Raw genomic sequence first — 26130 nt, 5'->3', positions numbered from 1 at the left:
ACATACGGTCCTCCACGGACCACACCCCCTACCTCGTGCCTCTTGGCTGCTGCTGCCATTTTATATGATCCATGTCATGATCCCATGGCCGCCTGTTGCTGTTGTAAGGGGTCCTTGAAATTTTTGTTGTCTAGTGGGAGTCCAGCACATAAAGTGAACACTTAAAAAAGGTGAACGTTACAGCAGATTCACAAGCCTGGAAGGGGGTAAATTAGTGTAAACCAACTTAAATATCCCCCTCTCCACGCACACGCGCGCACACACACACACACACACACACACACCCCCAGGTGTTTTCTCTTTGGAACTCGGGGGAAGACATTGGATATCAAGTGAAACAGCATCGAAATCATTTGGTCCTTGAAAACTCTTAGGGGAATAATGGAAAGATGATACCCAAAAGCATGAAGACAGAAAGCATTTAGTAGAGGACTAATGTGGATTTACTTCGTTGTTTTGCTCTTCACTCCTGAGTCTCTGTACCCTGGCCTAGATTCAGTGTGGTCACAGACAGTACAGCTTTTTCCGAAGTTTTCTTGTTGCCTTTCTTATGTTTTCCTGATTTGTGTATATTTTTAAAAAAATCTCCTCTAATGCCCATTTTATTATCCTTTTCCTGAGTGTCTTCCTAAGTTTCAAGAGAAGGGGCCACATCCGTCCGGTACTTAGTTCTGAGGGTTGGAGCCTTGGGAGGAGAGCAGTATCCAAATACCTAGCTCATCACTTGTAAATTCCACTGGACCACTGGAGCAGCTGCTTGTTTCTGCGCATTGAACTGTATTTTGACTTCCTACATTATAGGAGGAGTGTTGAGTTTTCGGGTTGAGCATAAGGGTGGCGTGTTTCGGAATGATTAACTTTATGAATGTCTTTGTCTGGACCAGCTATATTTGGCTATGCTGCAGCTGTGTTTGCCTTCTCAAAATTGTCACCAGGAGGCCTCCAACTGCAATTACTCACTTCAGTCCATGCTGGTAACATCTTTGCTCGTGATTCCCATTGTCCAGCCAGCCATCTTTTCTTGGTGTCAGGATTGAGAGAGAATGCAGGAATGGTTTCAGAAGCCCGGATGCTGCTGAATGCTGCTGGCAGCTCTGTCTCAAAGCAGTTTCTTAATATTAAGCCGTCCTTACATTGCCTGCTCATGCATTTGGGATTCTTCCTTCTTTTCACCACAAGCTCGTGTTTTCCTGTCTCCCTGTTCCCCCTTTTCTTTTACGCTTTGATGTCCAAAAGCTGCCGCCAGCATCAAATGGACGGTGTTTCTTCCTCTTCTGGGTAGCTAGAGCACTTGGGAATGTGTTTTTACTTCTGGTGTCTTAGAGTCCTCTTACATAAGGGCCTCCTTCCTGTGTTGGAGAGGAGACTGAAAGGCAAGCACTTTTTTTTCTTCCCCTTGGTTGAGTACTTGTTGCAGAATTTACCTTTCTCTGGGGAGGAATTGAGGAAGTACTTTTTCTTACTACAAAGACCATTTGAATTCCATTGGCTATGTGTGGCTTTTAATTTTTCATGGAAGTAACTTCCTCTTGGATTGTTCGACTTGCCCTGTATGTCGTAGAATGGAACCGCTGGGGACATGGCATCAGGGCCTTTCCCAGCACCAGAGTGGAAGGGTGTCCTTCAAGGCTAGGCGTCCTTTGCCACCGTCTTGTGAGAATGCCTGGCCTGCCTTCTAATCTGTTCCATGCCTACTTCAAGTCTCAGTTGACTTGTCAAGATTCCTCGTCTAGAAAATAAGGACAATAAAATATGCTGCTTACCTGTCCCACAGTATTACTGTCAGACTAATGTTGGGAAAGAAATGACAACCTAAATATTTTATAGCTTCCTGGCACTTTAAAACTGGGCACAAGTTCCCCTGCATTTCCCAGGAGAATCAACTCTAATGGAACTTCATTACAACCGAAGAGTGAATGTTTTCTTCTTCAGAACTTTCGTGCTTTTAAGTCTCAGGCAAAGACCCATAAAGCATTATTGCTCCCAAGTGAACTTTCAGAAAACGCACAGTCCCCAGGACAACATCATGAAGACTGATTTTTTTCTTCCCCTCGCCTTTCTGCATGATGATTGAGAAGTAGAATGAAGTTCATGTTCTCTCCGTGAACTAGTGGTCAGACCTTTCCATTCTGGAATGGGGTGAAGCAAAGGCAATGTCTCCACGTGATCCTTCTGAAAAGCCCTTCTCTACACCAGCTGAAATAGATTTTGATTTTCTTATGGAAAGAGAATCAGCCACACAATATGAAGGCTGGTTCTGACATAATGGGAATCACAACCCTTGCAGAAACCCAGCCATTAAGGAAATGATTTTTTCCTTTTTTTCTTTTTTTTTTTTTTTTTTTTTTTTGAGATGGAGTTTCGCATCGTCACCCAGGCTGGAGTGCAGTGGCTCGATCTCAGCTCACTGCAACCTCTGCCTCCCAGGTTCAAGCGATTCTCTTGCCTCAGCCTCCCAAGTAGCTGGGATTACAGGTGCCTGCCGCCATGCCTGGCTAATTTTTTCTATTTTTAGTAAAGACGGGTTTTCACCATGTTGGCCAGGATGGTCTCAAACTCCTGACCTCGTGATCCGCCTGCCTTGGCCTCCCAAAGTGCTGGGATTACAGGTGTGAGCCACCGTACCTGGCCTTTTTTTTTTTTTTTTGGAGATGGAATCTTTCTCTATTGCCCAGGCTAGAGTGCAGTGATACAATCTTGGCTCACTGCAACCTCCACCTCCTGGGTTCAAGTGATTCTCCTGCCTCAGTCTTTGGAGTAGCTGAGATTACAGGCCCCCACCTGGCTAATTGTTCTGAACTTTTAGTAGTGACGGGGTTTCACCATATTGGCCAAGCTAGTCTCGAACTCCTGACCTCACGTGATGAGTCCACCTTGGCCTTCCAAAGTGTTGGGATTATAGGCGTGAGCCACTGCGCCTGGCCAAGGACACGATTTTGATGATATGAATATGGAGCAGGGAGGACTGTAGATCCTGCAGCCTTGGGTGGCCTCATTAAGTGCTCAGGTCGCAGAATGCCTGGAGGATACCGATGGAGAGAGTCCTTGGGGAAATGACCTAGACAAGGAATTGGTGGTTTTTTGCCTTTGGTGGTGGTGTAGGGTTAAGACAAGGGGTTTGGTGTGTGGGTTATCTGCAGCATCTATGTGGTATCCAGCTGCAGGGTGTGTCCTAGTTATTTTGGTGGTTAACAAACAGGCACTTCTTTCTTCTGATGTCCATGATAGGGTCTTTGGAGTGCTAAGAGATAAGAGCCTCCACAGAATGTAACAGTTTGCTCCCAGTGCTGCAATGACTTGATGCCCTAGATCAGACAGCACAGATTCTGTTTGGAAGCCTAAAGCCTCGGTGTGTGAAGCCATTGTTGAGGAATATCTTCCATGACGGGCCAGGGGAATATTTGGCACCTGCTGTAGCTGAGAGTGTGATATTGACTGTGGAGAAATTCTCCAGGCTGTGAATGTGACCTCCAAAATGCAGACTCTTGCCTCTCGTCACACAGCACTTTGCATTAGGGTGAACCAGGGGACTTCGCTGGAGGCAGGGGGGCCTTTGGTAATATCAAAGATGACTGTTGTTGCTGAGATTGTTGGGAAGGGAAAAGTAGGTCTGTAGGTGAAAGCTGGCAAAATCTTTGGAGAAGGGGGCCAGCCACACAGATACTACAAATGTTCCTGTACAAATTAATTGGCGCTTTGTAATTAGCACTTTTTCTCTTATCAATGTCAAAGAAGTCTGATTAACTTTATAGGCAGACTTTCCGTTGGGCCAACGGTTTTAAATCTGCCTGTTGTAAAAAGTGACCAAGATTGGACTTTTGTCACCTCAGAAGCCACGTGATTGGCCACACTTACATCTTGCCCCTCTCTCAGTCTCGTTTTTCAGGTCTCCTAAGGACGTGCGACTTTTGATCCAGATTCGTTTCCAGATCCCTGCTCAAGTAATAATCGTGCAGACCCCAGAAGCCAGAAAATGTTTTCTAATGTCAACCAAACTAATTCCTTGCCAATCATATGCTACTTTTTGGTGTGTGTTTCTTTTAATTCTGATTACTGACACTTTAAGGGATGCTGCCTTCCTGTGGTTACATTTTCTGAACTATTTTATGAGATTAGTTGTTCTTGATTTAGGATATACCATGGGCCAGCCATCAGGCTAAGGAGTTTATATTTTATCAATCCTCAGAAAAATTTTCTGTAACTTGTGTCATTTCCATCTCACAAATGAGGATATTGAGGTTCTGAAAGGTGGTGGTACTGAAAACCCCAAAATGCACCTCTGTTCCTCGTTTCCAAAGCCTGAGGTTGCACCTCTGTTCCTCCTTTCCAAAGCTTGAGGTTGCAGCTCTGTTTCTCGTTTCCATAGCCTGAGGTTGCAGCTCTGTTTCTTGTTTCCGAAGCCTGAGGTTGCACCTCTGTTTCTCATTTCCGAAGCCTGAGGTTGCCTGCAAGTCTCTTGAGGATTTTTTGATGTAAACAGGTTGAGGTTCTAGATAGGTGGGCACATGGACTGCTGAATATGTGGGTTTTGAGTGTGAAATACAGGTTCTTAGCTATGACCCAACAATCTTCTGCTTTTTATGTGCTCTTCCACATAAACTGCTTTTTCTTGATTGTATTTTATAGAGCAATTTCTGAGGCTGGAAGGCAAGAGCATTGTAAGAGACGTGTCAGTGTTTGGGGACACCCAACCCGTGTCAAGATCTCTTAATGCCTGAGGCAGATCCTCACTTACTGCCGAGATAAGCAATTAACATTGAATGCTAAGATGGACACTTATTCTTCATTTATAATAATGGTATATTTTATGAAGAGGTTTCTTTGGAGGATTTCATTAGACACCTGGCATTTTCCCCCATTAACTTCTGACTTTAAAATTTTTGCATATGACTTAGAGGAATGTTTGGCCTTCTCAGGTGGCTCTATGCCTTCTTGTGAATTAGAAAATGGTTCTCAGGTGGCATTATGTCACCACAGCCCACCTCAGTTGATGAACTTATGCAGTATCCTTTCTACAGTAACATCCGTTTTTACCCCCTCCTTCTTAAGTGGGCCTCATAAGTAGGCAATAGAATAAATGAGCCTCTATGCAAGATAATGATGGAGTTTCAATGATGGACAGCTGTGGCCAGCGGACATGTGGTACCTGGTCCATTTCAAGGATCATTACACGTTCAGCTACTCCACAGCTTTGTGTTCAAGTGCATAAACATTTGATGGGATTCTGTGTTTTCAGCAAATCATAAATTTCTGTCTACTTCCAGACACCCAATGTAAAGGAAGGGATAATAGAAAAGTTACAGTAGAATTCATGCATGGGTTGGTCTAACCCACAAACCATTTCAGACCGAACATTAGCTTGTCAAAATGCCTTTACTCTTGGCAGGACACAAGCGCCATAACCTAAGAGGATGTGATTTGAGTGGAGTTTTCATGCCCTGTGTGCTTATTGTATTCTTGCTACTGATGCAAACATTATCTATAATTACATTTTCAAGTGACTGAAAATTGCAGGCTTTGTGGAACAAAAATACAGCCAAAGAATGGAATGTATATCCACTCCACCCTCATTATAAGGCTTTCAGAAATCAGACTATAAGGCTCAATACTGTGGCTCTCAACTACATGATACTAACTCCATTCTCGGATGTTTGAACACTTTGTCAAAATGCTGGGTTTCCAATGATGATCATATAATTTGAGGAAAATGCTATTACTCTTTTAGCGCTTCATTTGCTCCATTGTTGACTCAATCACAGTGGCACCTCCTCACACAAGTCCTCTATTTCCACCCTGTGAAACAAACACAATTAGATTTAGATCGAAGCATTATGATAGGCAAAGTTGAGAAAGTTGGTTGAACAAGGTGCATGCCTTCTTGGGGCAGGTATGATTGCATCCCTGGGACATTATGTGTATCATCTTTACATCCCCCAACTCCGCATAGGGCTCATCCAAAAAAAAAAAAAAATGCTTCTGGGGGCACCCACTACATCATGGGCTCTTTCTTTGTCCTTAGAACCTGGCTGTGGTACCAGAAAACCATCCTGGTCAATTTTACTCTGTAGACACAAGGTGAGACCCAATTTCTAATTTCAGCAAGAGCTTAAAACCCTTGAAATTTTTAAAGAGGATCTAGCTGGATGGGATGGCTCAGTGCCTTTAATCCCAGCTACTCAGGAGGCTGAGGTGGGGGGATTGCTTGAGGCCAGGAGTTTGAGGCCAGCCTGTCCCTAAAAAAATAAATAAGAAAGAATTTGACATGTAATAGCTTAGTATTTTGTTCGTTGTTGAGTCGCATATAAAATCTAGGGAACTGTTTAATGAAATAGATGTTCCTTGGTTTTGGGTGGAAAACTAATGAGAGGAAGAATTTATGATGGCATCGTTGTTTTTAAGGCATGAAATTTATAATCTACGTGGTATCTCACAATGTTATAACTCACTTTCCAGGCCCCAGTAGAGTCCAAACTCTTGGAAAATTTAAAGAAAAATTATTGTGATGGCTTTATCCAAAATAGAAGCAGAATAAATAATTGATGAAGGTTGCTGTGAAAACCTATAGACCATTCCTGATTCTCTAGTGTCTGTGTCTGACAGGACAGTATGTCACCAAAGAAATGTTTATTGGGTCATAATTAAATTGTGAACAGTTAATGTATATATAGTGAATTAGATATTCCCCAATATGTATGTTTTGTGTTACCTTTTCTAACATAAATGATAAACTCAAATATATATTGAGTTTTGGACAGATTATTTTATACTGTAATATGAAGGTTACCAATTAGGTATCGTTAACATTCTTGGAGTTAAAATAGCTTTGGGGTCCAAGTGAAAAGCTTCCTGAGTAATACAGTGCATGGACAAGGGTTTTTTCATTGTTTATGTCAATGATTGTTACAGCTTTTGAAGCAAAACCTCTACATTGAAAATTCAGAGGCATAGACATTCCTCATCACATAATATCACTGTCTAATGGTGAGGTGTGAGGGCAACTCAATTTGTACATTTCATTAATTCTTTCTGTGAATCACAAATGCTGTCTCAATGTTCAGGGCATTTTTTTTTTAAGAGTTTTGCTCTTGTTGCCCAGGCTGGAGTGCAGTGGGCAACCTCCACTTCCCAGGTTCAAGCGATTCTCCTGCCTCAGCCTCCCAAGTAGCTGGGATTACAGGCATGCACCACCACACCTGGCTACTTTTGTGTTCTTAGTAGAGTTGGAGTTTCTCCATGTTGGTCAGGCTGATCTCGACCTCCTGACCTCAGGTGATCTGCCCCCTTCAGCCTCCCAAAGTGCTGGGATTACAGGCGTGAGACACCACGCCCAGCCTCAGTACTTAGTTGATGGGTTATTTGTTGATGCATCTGACTAACTGCCTGGGCTTTTGATAGCATGGATTCTTCGCCAATCAGCAAAACTTATTTTAAGAAAGGTAATTAGCCTAGAACCAAAGTAAATTTAGCTTTTAAAGTTATCTAATTCTCAGGGTTTCTTGTGAGCCCCTACAGTAGCATATTGATTCCACTGTGGTGTTGTTAATACAATGTAAGTCAGAAAATACATTGCAGTTGTACAGTCTGTACAGCAGATCGAGTAGTTAATAATAACTTGAAATTAAGTTGTACAGCTGAGGAACTGAGGACGTATGAGTCACAAGCGACCCATTATTGTTGGACTGAACTGATGAGTTGTTTTGTTGTCACTTGGAAACAGCCTCAACATTTCTGTACCATCTATCTGTTCCCTTTTTCTAAGTCTGAAATGTCTGCCAGTGAACAAGAGTTGCAGTTTTGCATTGTTAACACAAATATTTAGTCTCTAAGTCTCATATAATGTGCTAGGTGGCTGCCGGCATAAGTTCTAGGTGTCACAAAAATTTTATGAAATATAACAATAGTTCTTAGATTACAAGCTTAAATATTTGATGACTCTGGGCTTTTGTCCTGTTAACTTTGCCTGTATTTTCTTGAAGGAAACACAAGTTTAAAATGAAGAAAGAGCTGTAGTTTTGTGTTGTTTTGGGGCTATGTTGGATTAATAAAGGAATTTCTTGTTGAGATACAAGAAATTAGTGTAACATCCTAAGACCTTCATTCCTTATTCTGTAGATCAGGTGAGGTAAATATTATAATAGGGCCTCATCTTTATTTTTTATTTTTTTGCTGCGTCTAGATCCCTCCTAGATGCATTAAAAATATTTCAAGTGTTCTTTATTACTAAGAACACTGGAAGAAACCGTTGATTGGTGGAAACGTGCATATACTTTAGTACTATTAGGGCTTCTGTGATCTTGGCCATTTGGACTGTAGCATCCAGTTAGCTTGTGATGGAGGAAAATCAGCATTAATCAAAACTGGCAATGTGGCAGTTCTTTCCCATTCAAAAAAGCTGCAGTGGTGGTGGGGCATTGCTCCATTAGGTCAGACTGAATCTGGTATGATCCATGGAATTAATTGTGTAAGCAGTGGCATCTAGATTTTTATCGAGCCTATCCTTTTGCTCCCTAAACTTCTGTAGCAGAGCTCTGTAGTTTACCCTGGATTGGGAATCTTGAGAAAAAGTAGATGAGGATCAGTGAAATTAAGAGGATGGGATTGCAGCCACTTAATTGACATTCTAGATCCAACCTGAGGCTCTGTTTTGTGCCCTTGGTACTCAAGAGGGTGCTGACCTGGTTTGCTGGGATACTCCCAGCTTCCATCTGTTGTGCTAGCATCATCATTAATAGTATCCTCCTTTGAATTAAAAGTGTCCAAGTTTGGATAATAAATTATGGGGTCCCGTTTCTCTTGTCTGGTCCTTATCACTGCCTTTCTTAAATACAAATGTGTGGCAATGTTTAAAAGTCTCTGCATAGGATTAACCCAAACTTTTCCACCGAAATGGTTAAGACTTTAAAACCTTAAGGGAAAAAAAAGTCTAACCTCTCTTTCTCCAAGCCATCTTCTTACCTAAATCCTTTTACATAGAAAAGGTATTTAAAATTTAATACAAGTTTATTTGGTGCTTTTAATGCAGTAGCGGCCTACTGGGAGATGCCTGTCTACACCCTTCCCTGGTGCCTGGGTTTAATGTGGAGGACCCTGAGATGAGGCATTTGGGGGAACCTTCCCATTCAGTGCTGTTAATAACTTTTCCCCATTCTAGAAAGCTGGGAGAGGCAGCTCAGATGCTTCAGATGACTCAGCCGAAGCGTGACCACAGCCAGAAAATGATCTGATGATACTGCCTTTGTTTGTTCTCACACTGCCCTTTGTGAAAGAGTCACGGGAGAGCTCAGCCCAGATTTAATGGCCCCAGGGTGCCCAGGTATATTTTTGAATTTTAATCTGAGATACTTTTTCACTCTGTAAGGCTAATTGCTCTTTCTCCTACAGTGCTTTGGAAGTTCAGAGGATTTTTGAATTATGTGTGTTTGAAATTGGTTTCCTGATTTTTACATTTATACCCAGCTGTTTGTTATTCCGTTCAGCCATCAGCCTCTGAGTCTCAATGGACCATGTAATGTGCAGCTGTAGCCAGATGTAATGCTTCCTCTCCCTAAATGTTTCTGTTAGAAGCTTAGAGAGGCAGGCTAAAGACTGCTGATAACCGTTTTGCCTGCATTAATATACCCTCTGGAGCTACACAAATTCTGCCTGGCAATTTTATTTCATGACCAACAAGCAAAGCAATGTTTGTGATCTCCATCCCTGGTAGTAATGTTGACACTGTATATATCAAGTAAGTATATCTGCACTGATATGAGAGGTACTTGTACAGCTAATTCAGACTGCAGGAAGCTGTCTGATCTGCATGCATAAATACTCTGAAAGCCAGGTTGTACTTAAACATCAACCAGGATTCAAGTCAGACCTTTGCCAAGATTAAAACAGGTCCATGAACTGGCTCTTGAATAGAGAATTTCTTAGGAAGGATAACTTTAGGATCATTTCTTTTCAGCTTATAGACAAACCTTTTTCCTAATTTGCATTTATTATTCAAATCTGTGTTTCCTTTTGTATTTGTATGATTTAACTTTGTTTAGCGGCTACAGCTACTGAATTTAATTACTTTGCTTCGAGGCTTTAAATTGAGGGCAGCTTCTATTAATCGTTAATTACTTTCTTCAGCCATTTACTCAGTAAAAGCACAGTTACTAATGGAGGGTATGTTCTATACAATGGCAACAGGCTCCTTCAGTCTCAATATTTACCTTTCTATGCGGACCGATTACTTCTCTAATCTTATCTTTTGCTGAACATAAAAGTAGACATTTCATTGACATACTGGGCATTCCTATGAGCCAATGTTGTTACAGATCCTAGATAAATAAATGGGAATCATACTTGGCTCTGGGTTGCCACCTGGTGGTGTCTTGATCTCTTTGAGCCTCCTCAGACCAGTCCCCTATGGGAAGATGATATCCCTGGATCTACTGTTCGATTGCTAGTTTTACTCTGAGAGCCCGCTGAAGGTTTACAGACAGCCTTGTTCCTCATGGGTGAATGGGGGAGGAAGCATCAGTATGGCCTGGTGTTGGTTGTTTTTTTAATGTCATTAAAGTATGTATTCCATGCCTTTGATGTATCTGGCAATTTGTCTCCTTAAAATTCCTCTGTTGGCCTGTGTGACATGTGATGTTTTTCTGATTATCCTTCATTACCCCTCCATGCCTCCTTTCTTCCAGCCTCCTGACTGTGGGCGCCTTGCCCTTCTCACTCTTTTTCTCTCACCTTGTCCTTCTCATCCTTTCCTTTTTAGAAAGTTTCTATCTTCACCCACTGTACTAGTCCGTTCTCACACTGCTAAGAAAGACGTACCCAAGACTGAGTAATTTATAAGGGAAAGAGGTTTAATGGACTCACAGTTCCGCATGGCAGGGGAGACCTCAATCATGGTGGAAGACGAAGGAGGAGCAAAGGGCTATCTTACATGGTGCAAGTAAGATAGCATGTGCAGGGGAGCCCTCTTTTATAAAACCATCAGATCTTGTGAGACTTACTGTCGTAAGAACAGCGTGGGGAAAACCCACCCCCACGATTCGATTACCTCCCACTGGGTCCCTCCCATGAGATGCGGGAGTCATTACAATTCAAGGTGAGATTTGTGTGGGGACACAGCAAAGCCATATCGACCACCTTATCTCAGCTGACTGGGGTGAAGGTAGGGGGAAGCTGTTTTTCAACTTGTGATCTTTGATTTTTATCTGGATGTTTCCTGGTGAGCTCTTTCTCAGTCTCAGTAGCCTGGGCTTTGAGACAACCATGGCAGATAGTGGAGTCTATCTGCTTGGTAATGGACACGTGCTGAATGCCCAAGTTGGCCACAGCCCCATTTCAACCATTTATTAAGAGTGTAACACACCCCACTAATGTTTCTGTAATTTACTGAAAGGACAGTGAGAGTTGTTTATTCATCCATTTATTAGACTCAGTATTGTACAAGATGAAGGTTCCTCGTGTCCTAGCTTGGGCTGTTGAGTTTCTTACTGACACTTCAGTCTCCACTTTGAAATGGATTTTCCATGATACTTCTGTGTCATGATGTGCTCCTAGTTCATGGTCCTACGATTTTAAATTTAAGTTTTAAAACGTATAAAGGTAGAGAGCAAGATAGAATTGGGTTATAGGTTGAATTAATGAGCAGTGGCAAAGTGAAAAGCTTGAGATTTCTTTGTTTTGGGGAAGGCAAGGTTTATGGGAAAAAAAACAGTGATTTCAGTATATAGTTTCTGTAAGACTTTGTAGAAATGCTCTTTACTGCCTGGAACTCTAGTAGGTAGCCATGTTAAGTTATAAACCTGTCATTACTGCTGGTGATAACAGGCAGAGGAGCTGAAGCTAGCATGGGAAATGCTGTGTGTCCCACTGTTCCCTGGAGGTGGCTGCCTCAGAGAACCCAGCCACACCAGCAGTGAGGAGCTGAGGTCAGTGTTCCAGGGGTGAACGTTGTAGCCTCATTTGAGAAATGACTTACTTTTTTTCCATCTGTAGCCTGGCTTCCCTTTGTGCAGTCCTCTTGCCTAGCTTCTGGCCTATATTCTTAAGAGAAAAAATGCTTCTAAGAGTGCATCTAAAGTGGTTTGCGCTGCATTAAATCACCAAGTTGTACTGGTAGAGGTATGTGGTGTGTGAAATTGAATGGTATTTCAAATGGTAGTGCTTATTAAGTTAATTGATACAGGTTGGTTGTTGACTTAGGCAAGGTGTGAAGTTAATCCTATTAGAAAGTGATTACTCTTCTACCAACATACATCAAAAGAGTAGAAGTTATGGTACTGGGACAGTAGGAATTCTGACAGGATTTCTATTAATCAACTACTATGCAGTATACCACTATAAAAATGAATTCTGAAAGGAAAATTTGAATATCCATTTCAGCACTGGTTTCATGCACATTACACATATATATTTATAAATCATACATATGTTACAAAAGAAGGTAGGATAAAACTCAAGGATTATTTTAAGTGGTGCTATAACATTAGTATAAATATCTCACATAAAACCATTTAAATATGTGGAACCCCACAGATGGGCTTAAAACTATGATAATTATTTTAAGTTATACCGATTGGATTCATTTTTATTAAAACCCTTCTGGCATCAATGAAAAGTTACTAAACATGCTTTTGGAGTTAAAAATGGAAAGTTCTACAGATTCTACAGGGGCAGGGCCTCCTGTAGAAAGCCAGCAGTCTTCTTGTTTCATCCCCCCAACCGTCCACCCACCCTAAGCCAAGTGCATCTGAGCTTCCACAGTATCCCGGACATGTGTGCACGCGCGCTGGATCCACACCACTCTTGTGGCATTGACCATGTAACGGCGACGTCAGCCGAGTCCCGTGTCAGCTCTCCCGTTAGCCTGGAGGACACTGAGAGCAGAAACCATGATGCAGGGAGCATTCTGTCCACAACCCTTCATGCTCTCCAGAGTGGGTCAAACACATCAAATGAGATCGGAAGAAAAGTGGAGAATGCACTTTGCTGGTGCTGAGGTGAACTGAGCCAGTTCTCAAGGGACACCTCCCATGCTAGAATTTGGGATGTAAACTCATCCCGAATGTAGCCCATCAAAGCTATTAAATAACAGTACTTTTTGGATTATTCCTTCAGCCTACTTCTTAAGCTGGTTTTGTGAATTCATACTATTAGGGTGGTGAGCTATGTAGTCACGGTCACAGTGTGTACTCAAAGTACCTTAAAATGGGTTCAGAGTTATTTACTTCACAAGACACTGCTTGTTCTGTATTTGCCCACGTACACATTTTATTCCTTCGGTAAACTTGACAAGCTTCTAATGCCTGTTATTGAAGACAGGTTCTTGAGTCACAGTTTAAAGTTCCATTTAAAGCCACTCAATGGAAGATAGGTTAAGTGTGCTTCATAATTTGGTCATTGAACCAGGAACATTATGTACCAGTTTTTAAGGCTAGTTTCATTTAGGAAAAAAAGATAATTATATATCTATTACATCTTACATTTTTGTAAATTCCATTGCCACTGGAGGAAACCATGGGCCAGAGTAACCTAAAGAAGCATGTTGGTGTATATTTTAATTCCAGGTAACATTGGAATTGGTATGTGTTGGGGATAGGATCTTGCTGTTTGTTTTCGTCAGGCTAATATTATTTACAGAAACCATCCCAAGGACTGAAGGAGTAAAATGTATTGATTATCTTTATGTGGACTGTGATAAATTGATTTTTTAATTGAGACTTCCTATTTTCAGGGAGTTCAGTGTCTGGTAGGAAAATAGTAAATTTTGAAAAACTTTAAAATTTCATGCCACTAATCGACTACATGATTGATGGTAAGGGAAGGTAGGACAGGAAGAAGTTCAAGAATTCTCAGGGCAGTCCAAAGCAGAAGGAAAGGGTGGCGTTTCATTTGTGTGTCTGACTGCCGTCTTCACCGTGTTCTCTAAATTGCCTCCAACCATATGGAGATAATTCAAAGCAAGCATTAATAAGATATAGACAGTGTTTTGGAGAAGAAACAAAATAAGGTCTCTGTTTTGTAAACACGCTGTCTTATGTTTAATGCTTAATAAGTTCTTAATCTGCTGTAATAACATCTCCACAGCTGTTAAACTGCATCGTATAATAAAAGTAACAATAGTTTATGGAAACTTTAAAGGTATAATTTGTATGGACTTTTAATTATGGAGTCTAGAACTCTGAGCCACCAGGAGAAACCTGTTTAATGTTGTATTTTCTATGTAGCGACTCACTTCCTAGCAGTTCCTTGTTGTTCTGGTCTGGTTGGTCGCTCCGTTTTCCCTATGTAATGGTTTTTGTTGTTCCTTGCTTCAGCAAATCCTTTTAAATGCCTGCCTATGCGCCCGTGACCATCCTAGGTGCAGGGAAAACTCTGCATCCTCCAAGTTATATCCCCATTCATGGAAATGATCATTTTTTATTTCCCTTTGATTTTGTAAGTTCTCCTCTTCCACCTGATTTCACCTTCCTTTCAGGGTTTTCCATTACTCAGGGCTGCATTAAGTCTCTGTTAAGCGCCATCTCTGTGATAGGTTGTTCTCTGGCCAGCTGCTGTTCTATGGCCTCCTGCCATGAATATCATACTTTGGTTGGGCTGCTACAGCAAAATGCCATAGACTGGATGACTTAAGCAACTGATGTATATTTCTCAAGGTTTTGGAGACTAGGAAGTCCAAGATCAAGGTGCTGGCACATTTGGTTCTTGGGGAGGGCTCCCTTCCTGGCTTGGAGAGGGCTGCCCACTAGCTGTACCCTCACATGGTTGAAAAAAGTTGTAGTGTCCTTTTTTCTTCTTACAAGAGCACTAATCCCATCACGGGGGCTCTGCCCTTGTGACTACAACTCAATCTAACTACTTCCCAAAGGCCCCACCTCCTAACACATTCACGTTGGGGGTTAGAACTTTAACATACGCATTTTAGAGGGACACAGTCCATGACAAACAGTGGTGGTATCAAGATGTAGAATAAGATCCCGAGAGAGAGATGGAGGCACTACCTAAGACAAGACTTAGGGAAATGGTAGTACAGTATCGAAACCCACTAGCTATGAATAATGGTGTTGGTGTCTAAACACACATGCCTCAGGATTCCTCTTTTAAACTCTGAGCAGGTTCACTCAAAGTCATACCAGGGGAAGTTCTCAAGCCGTCTTTTGTAATGAGGCTGAAAAAATACAGTGCAGATATAGGTGGTATCAGGGTGATAAGACTTCATATTAGCAGTATGATTTCTATTTCTTAGTTCTCAATTCATTTGTAATTTCTGATGAGTCAGGTTACATGAACTTTTCTCATTGTGTTTTCAGACCATTTTCCTGTGACAGTTATATAAAGAGATGGGTCCATTGTCATGCTGTGAACCCAGTGGGATCTCTAACTCTTCCATCGGGACGTAACATTAATCCTTATGGAATTAAATATATCCTGGAGAGTTTACAATCTGTAAGCTGATATAGGTGGATGTCCTCACAGACCCTGTTACTATATATAAGAAAGAATTGTCAGGATTATTGGGATTTTCATATATTTGGTGCATACTTCTTTCTAGATAACTGTGATTAGTTCCATTGTCATGTATGTGAATTGTACTAAAATGATATGATCTACCCATTTGGGGGCATAATTATGGGTACATAGCTATGGGTAGACTTAGATGGATATAGAACATTTGTGTTGAACTATTTTTGCATGATGAAAATTTCAGTAATAACATGAAAAGGAAAGCTGGGGGCTTAGCACTGTATTGGTTTGTCAGGAGATTACCAAGAGGTTGGTTTTCTCTTGTGATAGAAGGAAACTTACATTTATCTCCTTCCCTTTCAAATTTGTTATTATTTGACAGTAGACAGTGTATTTAATCCGGAGCTTTTTAAAGCCTGGCAGCACTGTTTTATGTTGAGTAACTTTAAACCGGGCAGTCAAAGGTTAGAGTTCTTTGGAAGCAGAGGTCAGAGTAAAGGTGGAAGTGAGAATACAATTGGTGGACATCTTGGTTATCCCTGCATGCAGATGATTGAACAGTCTCTCTTGCCTTTGAAGACTCACATTGATGTTTCTTCTAACAGCATAGACTCTCATTGATGTTTATTCTGACAACGTAAGATTTTAACCTGGTGTATCTTTTCTTTTTATCTGAGAAGCTGTGCCTGGCTGTGGCTGTCTGTCACATACCATGAAAGCCAGCTACCCTTCTAAAATGTTCAGTTCAGTGGTTTTTGTCATATGCCCAAAGTTGTGCAGCCATCACCACTGTCTTTTTCAGGACAATTTCATCACCCAAAAAAGAAACCCGTATACCTTAAGGGTCACCTCCCCCACCCCAATTTCCCCTAGCCTCAAGCAACTCTTGAACTCCTTTCTGTGTTGACTGGATTTGCCTGTTATGTGTACCTTTCACAGAAATGTAATCATATAATATGTGGCCTCTTGTGTCTGGCTTTTGTTAAACTTACGATGTTTTCAGAGGTTTATCCATGTTGCAATGTATCTCAGGACCTCATTTTTATGGCTGAATATTTCATTATGTATAAGTGCCACAATTTATTCCTCAGTTGATGGACATTTAAGATGGTTAGAAATAATGCTGCTATGAACATTCAAGTACAAGTTTTTGTGTGAAAACTTATTTTTAATCCTCTTGTATATATGCCTAGGAGTGAAGTTGCTTGGTCATGCGATGATTTTTGAGGAACTGTCAAACTGTTTGTCTAAAGTGGCTGCAGCATTTTACCTTCCCACCAGCAGTGTATAAGGTTCCAACCTCACTGCATCCTCAGCAACACTTGTTACTGCCTGTCCCAGGATCACGGTCAGTTACATTTGCTTTGTAATGAGAAGGGTAGGACACAGAAAGTAAGAACTAAGCCTGGAGGGTCTTAGGCAGGGCCAGAGCTAGTAGAATTCGTGTCTCCTGACTCACCCTCACCATTCACTGCAACACTGCATTTCAGGAAAGCTGGTTGAAGAAAAAACACATGAGAAAATAATAATTGTTCTGGAATTACTTATTTTCATTTTTTCCATTAGAAGGAATGGAGCAGTTGGTTTCCATGATCTCTGATGCAGTCCAGTTGTGTGTCTCTAGCCTCAACCTTGCCCAGAACACCAGACTTGAATACCCTGCTCCTGGCTGGACTCTCTACTTGGATGCCTACATGGTTGCATTGCAGACTTCCATGTCCCGAATCAAGTTCCTCATCCCGCCTCCTTCCTTTCTCCATCTCACTAAATGGTAGCCAGCTGCTCCAGGCAGACCCCCAGAGGCTTTGCTTCTTCCACATTCTCCACATCCAGGACATCCACAACCTTGTGGGTTCCCCATTCCACCCGCAGTCGCTCCTGCTCTGGCCACTGCTTTCTCACGCCCCAGACTGAGCACACACGTTTCCCATCTGGGCTGGTCACCCAGCCGTCATCTCTCACCCGGACTTGCAATTGTGCTCAGATCCCCCAATGGCTTCCTCGCATACCTAGAAAGCAAGCCAGCATCCTTAAAATATCCCACAGCCTCTGACCGCCTGCCGCTTGCAGTTCCAGCATCTTCTGCTTGCTCTGCTCCACCCACATGGGCTTCTTCACTGTCCTGTGTTGTTGCCAGCACGTCCTCTTGAGGTCGTCCGTGCTCGCTCTTCCCTCTGCTGTGAACCCTCTTCCCTCAGTTGTTGGTACGGCCTTGCATCCTCACTTCAAGATTCTGCGTAGGTCACCTCTTCCGAAGGTGGTCCCTGACCACCATCTCAAATGGAGTGTCCCATCACTTTCTGTCCTCTTACCTTACTTTATCCCCTTCATGGCATTTTTTACCGTTTAACAAAATGTTCCATACTTATTTGTTTATGTGTTGCTTTTCCATATTGTCTACTGGGATGGGAGCCCCGAAACAGCAGGGGCTTGGTCTCTTGAGCCTACTGTTACATCTGCATAGCCTGGAGCTGTTCTTAGCACAAAACAGGAAGTCAATAAATTACTGTTAAATGAACAGGTTATTTTATTCTTCCTTTTGGCATCACTCAGTCTTTTTGCTGTCAACCTATTTTGGGTGAGCTTTAAATTTTTTTTTTTACATCTTGCAAAAGACTTCTATATGTACCAATTTGTGTGAATCTCTGTAGCACAGTTTCTTCTTATATAAATTTGCAATAATTCTGGGCAGGTGCTTTGAGACCTCATTTGAAAAATGTTTCCCCCCACCACGTACCCGAGATTATGATGGTAATATTGTCATTTTTATTACTCAATCTGGTTTTAATACATTATAACAGTATGGACCCTATTAGCCAAGTACACGATAATAGTATTTTATTACAATACCCTAGGATATAATACTGTAATGTTATAATATCTTATTATTGTGGTTCTAATGAGGATCTCACTTATATACACATACAGCTCTTGTAGTTTTATAATATTCAAGGATGAGACTCTGGTGTTGAGAATCTTACCTAAACCATGATACCACAATACCAAAAGGGATATTGACAAAATATGTCCATGTATTAGAATTGCACCTTCATAGTTTAATTTATTCTCACTGTGCAGCACGTTGTTACCTGAAATTCCAGATTGTTCAAGTGCCTTCCAGGCCTCTACTCTCCTGTTTATTCCATTTAATAGAAGAGCCAAAAATAAGGAAGGCTAATATTAACTTTGGTGAAGATAATGTTCCAGTGCCTTCCAGTACCCTAAATAATTCAGGAGGATATGATGCAGTGACTAAGAACTTGGGTTCTGCAGTCAGGATTACCTAAGGCTGAGTCTTAACTTTATTTTTATTTTGGAGGTAGGATCTCACTCTGTTGCCCAGGCTGGAGTGCATTGGCATGATAATGGCTCACTGCAGCCTCAAGCTCCTGAGCTCAGGCTAAGAGCTGGATTAGTTTTTTATGTTTTTCTGTGGAGACAGGGGTCTCATTAGGTTGCTCATGCTGGTCTCGAACTCCTGGCCTCAAGCAGCCCTCCCGCTTCAAGCTCCTAAAGCACTAGGATTACAGGAGTGAGCCACTGTACTCAGCCATTAACTTTATACCTTAACATAACATGTCACTGTGAGACTTTACCTTCCAATCTTCAATGTCCTCACCTGTAAAATGGGATGAAAAAGTGTAGCTACCCTCTAAGTTTGTGTGAGAATTCAGTGAGATGATTCCTATAAAGTACCTGCTACCTAATGAAATGCTCAATAAATGTTAACTGCACTTATTATTACTATTAAAACATTTGAACACTATGCGTGATGAAATATTCTTTGGCAAAGGGAGGCTGGAATGACTCTCAGGTAAAGAGTAGTAAAAGGGCTATAAGTAGAGCAATAAAATGCAAATATGTGACCTCTGCTTCCTTCCCCAGAGCTATAGATCATTCCATTTGTTGAAAAAGAGAACGGAGCCTACTGCTGAACTCAACATAACAAATATAACACAGAGACCCCCTTAAGGTGCCATATCTGTTTATAGCCTATTTAAAGAACAAAAATAGATCTTTCTGTGGCACTTAATCTGGCCAGGACACTCACAGTACCGGTTAGAATGTGTGCTCATTTCATTGTTACAATAATGGGAGTTCACTTATGTTCTCTGCTTTTTTCACTGAAGCCTCTAGGGGTAGAGGTGAAAGAAAGGAAACAAAATTTAAAATGCTCAGGGTTTGTTTTTAAAGGCAACAACTGGCTCATGAAGAGTTTGAACATCCAGGGAGATCAGCTGACATTGAGCTGTCTACACCTTCCAGCTCCTTTTTATTTGCTGCTGTTGAATGTTTTCCTGCCTCTCCAACGAGGCTGCATGCCAGTGGTTCTCAAAATCACGGCACAGCTTGTCTAACAACCCCGAACGCTGGGCCCATCCCCAGACGTTCTGATTCAGTGGGTCCAAGGTGGGGCTGAGAATTTGCATTTCTAACGAGTTCCCAGGTGATTATGATGCCTGTGTCCATGTGCCGGTCAGAAAATCACAGATTGCCAACCGCTGCTGGGTGCCATTTGGATCTCCCTAGAGGACTTGGCCCAGAGTTGGGCACAGAGTATGCACTCAATAAATACTTGTTTTTTCACTGCCTCTGATGACACGGAAATGAAATACAAAGGAAAGATAAAGTATATCAAGGTTCTCATTAGGCACACTGCCTGATTCTCATTAAGACTGTCCTGATTTCTTTTATGTCCTGGGCATGTGGGCTCAGTGCTAATTTTCATGGCTTCTGTGGTCCCTGAAGTAGGAGCTTTTTCATAGACTCCAAGGTTCTCCTCATTTACCCTTTCTTTTCCTAACTCATTTCAGACAGACACTTAATAAGAGCCTGCAGAACCCTCAGGACTCATACGGGAATGAGGACTCTCATCCCTCCCAAAGAGTTTGTGTAAATCCCATGTCTTTAATCTCATTTCACTCTTTCTCAACACCCCGTTAACACAAAGCTTAAGCCCTTGGCTTGTTGCTTTATTTTCTAAAATTTTAAATTTGATCGAAACTGCCTCCACTAAGCTAACGTTTGATTGAATCACTGGGGAGAAGAAAATTTCCAGAGACGTGATAGAAAACAAATTGGGCTTGTAGAGGAAGGATTGTTTGGAATTATTATATTGTCAGACCCGTTGTTTATTTCCCTCACATTTTCCTAGGTCTGAGCTCTGGGGTATTTCTTCACCGGAAAAGAATTTTGGAGGGGTGGGAGGTTGTTTTGCACATCCTTTAAACTCTTCCTATTTAAGCATTTTAGAGGAAAATGATGTTTTCCTTCATGAAAACAGATAAAAACAATCTCTTGAGTTTCCATTTCCACTGAGTTCTTGCTACTTAGCAGGGAATACAGTCCTATAAAAAGAGATTAAAGACCTGTAAATATCTTTTCCACTAAATTTCTGAGTATAATTTTAGTGCTTTACTCACAGCCAAGCCATGAGTTCAGTTTTGAGATGAGTGTTTTTCAAAGTAGAGTCCCTGGAGGACACTAAGAGGGCGTTCTGTGGATGAAAAGTACTCTCTGGCAAAAAGAACGCAAGCTTAGTGAGGCCGGGTTTCAGCCACATAAACAGGTATCATTGATTCAGGACTGTCAGAATCTTCAATATGGCGGTTGCGCATTGGGGATATGGAAGAGAGAGATTTCCAGAGTCTCTGACCGTGGAATCTTCGAATGCTGCTGTTCTGCAGAACAGATTTTGAGAAGTACCGTGTGAAAATCCCTTATGTTACAGCATCATCATTTATTCCTAAAGAAGCCTCAGAGGTATTAAAGCTGCTCTTTTCTGTGTAGATTCAATAGGCAAAATTTCAGCTCCTTTTTGAAGCAAAAAATTTATTTTTAGAAGATTTAAAGTGATGAGATCTTGTTTATTCAGTAGTTCTTTCACCACTGAAGACCTCAGTGCCTTTCCCGAATACTGATTCCAGGCTAGATTTTTCTGGGATATAGACATTTTCGTTCTTATATTGCCTATATTTAGACGAAATTTTGTCTAATTCATCCAGCACCTTACTGTTGCCACATGCACTTCTAAAGTGAAATACTTTGGGACAAACCTGAAGTTTTTTTCCCTTCTAGATGTTAACTTTCAGAATTATGGAAAAATCAACCAAATACCAGTTTAAAGATTCACTCCTTCATAATTTAAACAAGCCCCTGAAGCCCTGTCTCCAGTAGGAATTGTTCCCTGCCAGTTTGTTCTCTCCTCAGGTTCATTGTTTGGCCCACACCTTGTCCCCTCAACACTCCCCAAGGCTGTATTCCAGTTAGCCATACTCTGCCTGCAATGTAGCTTTTCTCAGTCACTAGAAAATGTGAAAAAAGTATAGTTTGAACTGTGGAGGTTATTAATCTCTACGACACTGTCAAAGGAAAGAGGGAGAGTTTTATAGCTGCAGGTTATTAACACTCTTGACAATAGAAAAGTTGACCTTTTTTCCCCCTTTGCATTTAGGCTCTTGCCTCTGCTTTAGAAACTGGCAGTGAACAGAATATGCGTTGTAAAAGTAGTGAGAGATGAACCAGGCATATACTTGATAATCCAATTGTTGGGTTACTGAACCTAGGGTATTGTAGTTTAACTTTCAATTCCAGGGTGGTGGTTTGTGACAGTAAATGTTTCCGTGCCACCAATCCTTGTTTTCTGTTTTATCCCACCTCTACTTCCCATGTAAGGAATATATTGACACCTGGGAAGAGTTAGATCCACCCTCATTTTGACAACACCATTACGCTGGGTAAGATCCACTAGGCTGTGAAAACACATTCATAAAACACCTAAGGTAGAATCTAAGAACACAGTCTTCCTCTTTTCTTGAGGGGCAATCCAAACTTATAAACTTGATACATTACAGAGCACTGTCATTTTCCGTTTCAGCCAATCTGGTTCTTATTCGCTGACTGTAATTACAAATGTAGGTGTATGAATTAGTTGGTTAAAACCTCCCAAAGTGTGTGTGCATATAAGTGCATTACATGTAACTACTCTGAGTGCAGAATACCTAATTTAAATGAGTGACAGGGAGCACAACATCGTTGGAATTGTCGGGGAAACAGAAATTAGGTGTTTTACAGTCCCGTCTTTGTCTCTGGATGCTGCCTTCATGTATTAGAAGCCAGAGGAGCTTCAAAATATGTACAGAATTGAGTGGGATATTGGGTGTAACCTATTACCATGAGAAATTGGCAGGAAGGAAATCACTTGTTTTCTGCATGTTCTTATGTAACCTTGAACAAACTGTTCTGTTTAATAAAAAAAAAAAGTCTTTACTTTTTCCTTGCTTAAAAAAATGAGTTTAGCTTTCCAGATATTTTTGATAGCCGCACTCGTTAGTATGCCGTCTTTTTTTTTAAACTGCCTCTCTGCTTGCTTTCTCCTTCCAACTTCCTAAGTTAACCCTCAAGTGAGAATCTCAGCAAATTGACTTTTAGTAATATTTTAATTACTGAGATGATGACAGTGTGGTCCAGTGTGGTGAATCCCATAGTCATTTCACTCTTATATTCTAATGTCAACAGGATTGTGCTAGTTTAGATGCCCTATTTGTGTCTAATCATTTTGTGTCGAAAATAGATGGGGAAGAGGTCAAGGACATAGTCTGTGAAAACGGTGTGAACCCGGACCTCTGATCTTCATTCCCGTTCCCTTTTTCTCCCAACTTATTTGTTCCTATCTCTTTCTTTAGTTAAAAAAAAAAAAAAAGAAAAAAGGTACTAATTATTTTTTTCTCAAAATGTTACTTTGTTTCTGGGTCTCCCCTTTTCTGTACTACCTCATGCTTCCAGTACATACTTAGAGAATTTGGACTACAAAGGGCCGTAGAGATATGGTTACTCATGATGACTTGCCAGCCTCCTTAGAGTGGTTCTTATGATTATTTTTAAATGGGTTGTGTGTGTACTCTGGGTATTGTGGGGCGGGGAGTGCTAAATGTGACTGTGCTTACAAAACACTGTTGGGAGGAGGAGAACACGGTGTCATTCATGCATCCTCAGAACATGCCACTGTGGAGGTCTGGCAGTGTCCTTCGGGGCCCCCGTTGCCCAGGTGCATTCTCAGAGGCACCATGAACACTTGCTGCTGGTTCCACGTGCCACCTGCTGGTTCCACATGCCACCTGTGGCCTGTCAGGTGCTCAGAGGGCCTCTGGGGGCAGGCAGTGTTTATAATAAATAGTTTCATCAGGATGTGCAGCTCAGCTGGGCAGCTCCAACTTTCTTGCTCCCTCTGGGTTTCCTGACAAACTGGCCTCCTGCTAAGGGCAGGGAACTGAATGGCACTGAGAAGAATTAATGAGCCACAGAAAATGTGGCATTCTAAGAAGAGAACAGTGTTAGTCCCCTGAACTCTTTGTCCCTGAAGTGTTCCGAGAGAAATCCAGTGTAATGGGCTTAAAAACATCCTGCTTGCACTGATCTCTTTTAAATGGTAAAAGAAAATACAACATTTAAAAGTCATTAAACTACGTTGTCTGGACATTATTTGGGCTTGGGTTTCAGATACTTCTGAGACGTGCTTGAGATGAGCGACACTGCTAAGAGGCAGAAGTCATGGAGAGAGGAAGACATTCGTATTACTGGAACCTGGCCCCGCTTGAACTTGGAGTGTTGGTTCTAATTTGGTTCTGCTGGACTGTAGCAGCTCTAATTTGGTTCTGCTGCTGGTGGGGAGCCAGTCCTCTTGGATTCACAGCTACATGCAGACGCTTTCTGTACATTCTTACTCCTTTCATATTGGGTTGAGCACGTAGTTCTGTAGAGCCTGTTTCCATGATCTCCCATCAGTCCTTGCCTTTCCATTCCAACATCACTACTCTGTCTCCAGATGATCATACAGCCTCCTGTCTCTGTCACCAATCCCTTCCACCCTGCATTGCCAGACAGATCTTAAGGCCTGTCTGATGGGGTTGTGCCTCTTCTCAATACCCAGAGGCTGCCCTTCCCTGCCTGAAATGCAGAGCTCTGCAGACTATGCTTGTGCACAGGCGTTCTCCTCCCCTACCCTTCACTCACCCAATGGGCCTCTTGTTTACCTGCCTCCCTGCTTTCCTCCTGAATCATCCTCCATCACGCTTCCACTGTGATGAAAAGAGCGATAATAAAACCCCAAACCCTGAGAGAACCTCGCCTATTTTCCAAGACTAGTTCTGTGTTTAGTAGCTAGATCAAGACGTATGAAAGCTGACAGATCTAATGTTGCCTTCTTGAAAGCATGGGGACACTTCTTCCCTGTGGGAGGGGCCAGGTCTGGGAGGGGTAAGGATTGTGAGCTCAATCTCTATAGTCTTTGGTTTCTAGGTTTTCTTAGAAAGATAACCTTTCTTGAAAAGGTTAGCTTTTTAGTTCTTTCTTGGAAGAAAAGTTGTATTGGAGCCAGACAGTGATACGGATGCTATCTTGAAAACATCTTTTACTGCATTTCACGTGAAATGCTTCCTTACATGTTAAATACTGAAAACAGCTGAAACATAGTTCTCTTTTGATTATCCACCTATGTATTTATGGAAAATATTTTAAATCTGGCAGTATCCTTAGCCTATATTCCTTTGAGTTTGTCTCTCTTGCTGGTCTGGCTTACGTAAAATGTAACAACAACCTAAACAGCCCATGTTTATAAAACTCAGCCCAATGCCTCCCCAGTCAAGTGTTGCATTGGATTTATTCATTTAGAGTATGTTGAACACCTAAGTGGCAGGCACCACACTGTACTAAGGTTTCCTAACAGATATGGTGACTGCCTCCATGGAACTCCAATTTGAGAGGGAGACAGATGTTAATCACATAATCACACAAAGATACAATTACAAGCTAGTTTAAAATGTATGCACATGGGACTTGATTTGACTGGTGGTGGAGCTGGTCAAGGAAGGCTTCACTGAAGATGAAATGTTTGAGCTTCATGTAAAATACTTTCATATTGCCCACTATGTGGGATTAACCACACAGTCTAATGATCTTAACTGCTTCCTAAACTTTGGCAGTTTTTGATTTTTTGTATGTATTTGTTGTTAATACCTTTTTTTTTTTTTTTTTTTCCTGAGACAGGGTCTCTGTGGCCCAGGCTGGAGTGCAGTGGCGTGATCTTGGCTCACTGCAACCTCCACCTACCAGGCTCAAGCATATCCTCCCACCTCAGCCTCCCAAGTGGCTGGTGCCACAGGTATGCAACACCATGTCCAGCTAATTAGGTATTTTACAGTCTTGTCATGGACCCTAAAATGTCTAATTAGCTGGGTATGGTGTTAGCCATGTTGTCTAGGCTAGTCTTGAATTCCTGGGCTCAAGCGATCTGCTCATCTCAGCCTCCCAAACTGTGGAGATGACAGGCATGAGCCACCATTCTAGGGTGGTGTTGTTAATACCTTCTTTTGCTAAATTGTGTCTGTAGAGAACATTTAGGGGAAGTCTGAGAGAACAACCAGTAGAGATCATTACCTTTTTTCAAAGACATTGCCAAAGTTAGTTCAGATAACCCACTTTTTAGTTACTCTGATTCAATGTTGCTTGATGCAGACACCTGAGATTGAAGCTGCTTTATCCTGTTACTGACCTGTAGGTTGTTTGGGCTCAGATGCTGATGCTAGTTTCCTTAAATGATGACTGTTGCACGGTCCTTGGGTGATGTCCTGTGGGTTGCAAGATGAACTTTTGTCCTGTTCAGAACCAAGCAGTTCCATATTGAAA

General features: G+C 41.7%; 1 protein-coding gene across 34 annotated transcripts in view; it reads left to right on the top strand.

Moving 5' to 3' along the window:
- The window catches only part of LOC105490600 (CUGBP Elav-like family member 2), a 649919-nt gene that overhangs the window by 341384 nt on the left and 282405 nt on the right, over nucleotides 1–26130 (top strand). The window contains exon 1 of one of the 34 annotated variants that reach the window (XM_071068831.1): nucleotides 2667–9313. The exons of the other annotated variants lie outside the window; for them this stretch is intronic. The gene's annotated coding sequence lies outside the window, so the exon portion shown is untranslated. Of the gene's footprint in view, nucleotides 1–2666; nucleotides 9314–26130 lie in introns of those variants that run through there. 34 annotated transcript variants of the gene reach the window in all.

The sequence above is a fragment of the Macaca nemestrina genome, chromosome 9 (genome assembly GCF_043159975.1).
Source record: "Macaca nemestrina isolate mMacNem1 chromosome 9, mMacNem.hap1, whole genome shotgun sequence".
Classification (NCBI taxonomy): Eukaryota; Metazoa; Chordata; class Mammalia; order Primates; family Cercopithecidae; genus Macaca; species Macaca nemestrina.
The sequence above is the reverse complement of the archived record's forward strand: the minus strand, read 5'-3'. Positions and strand labels throughout refer to the sequence as shown.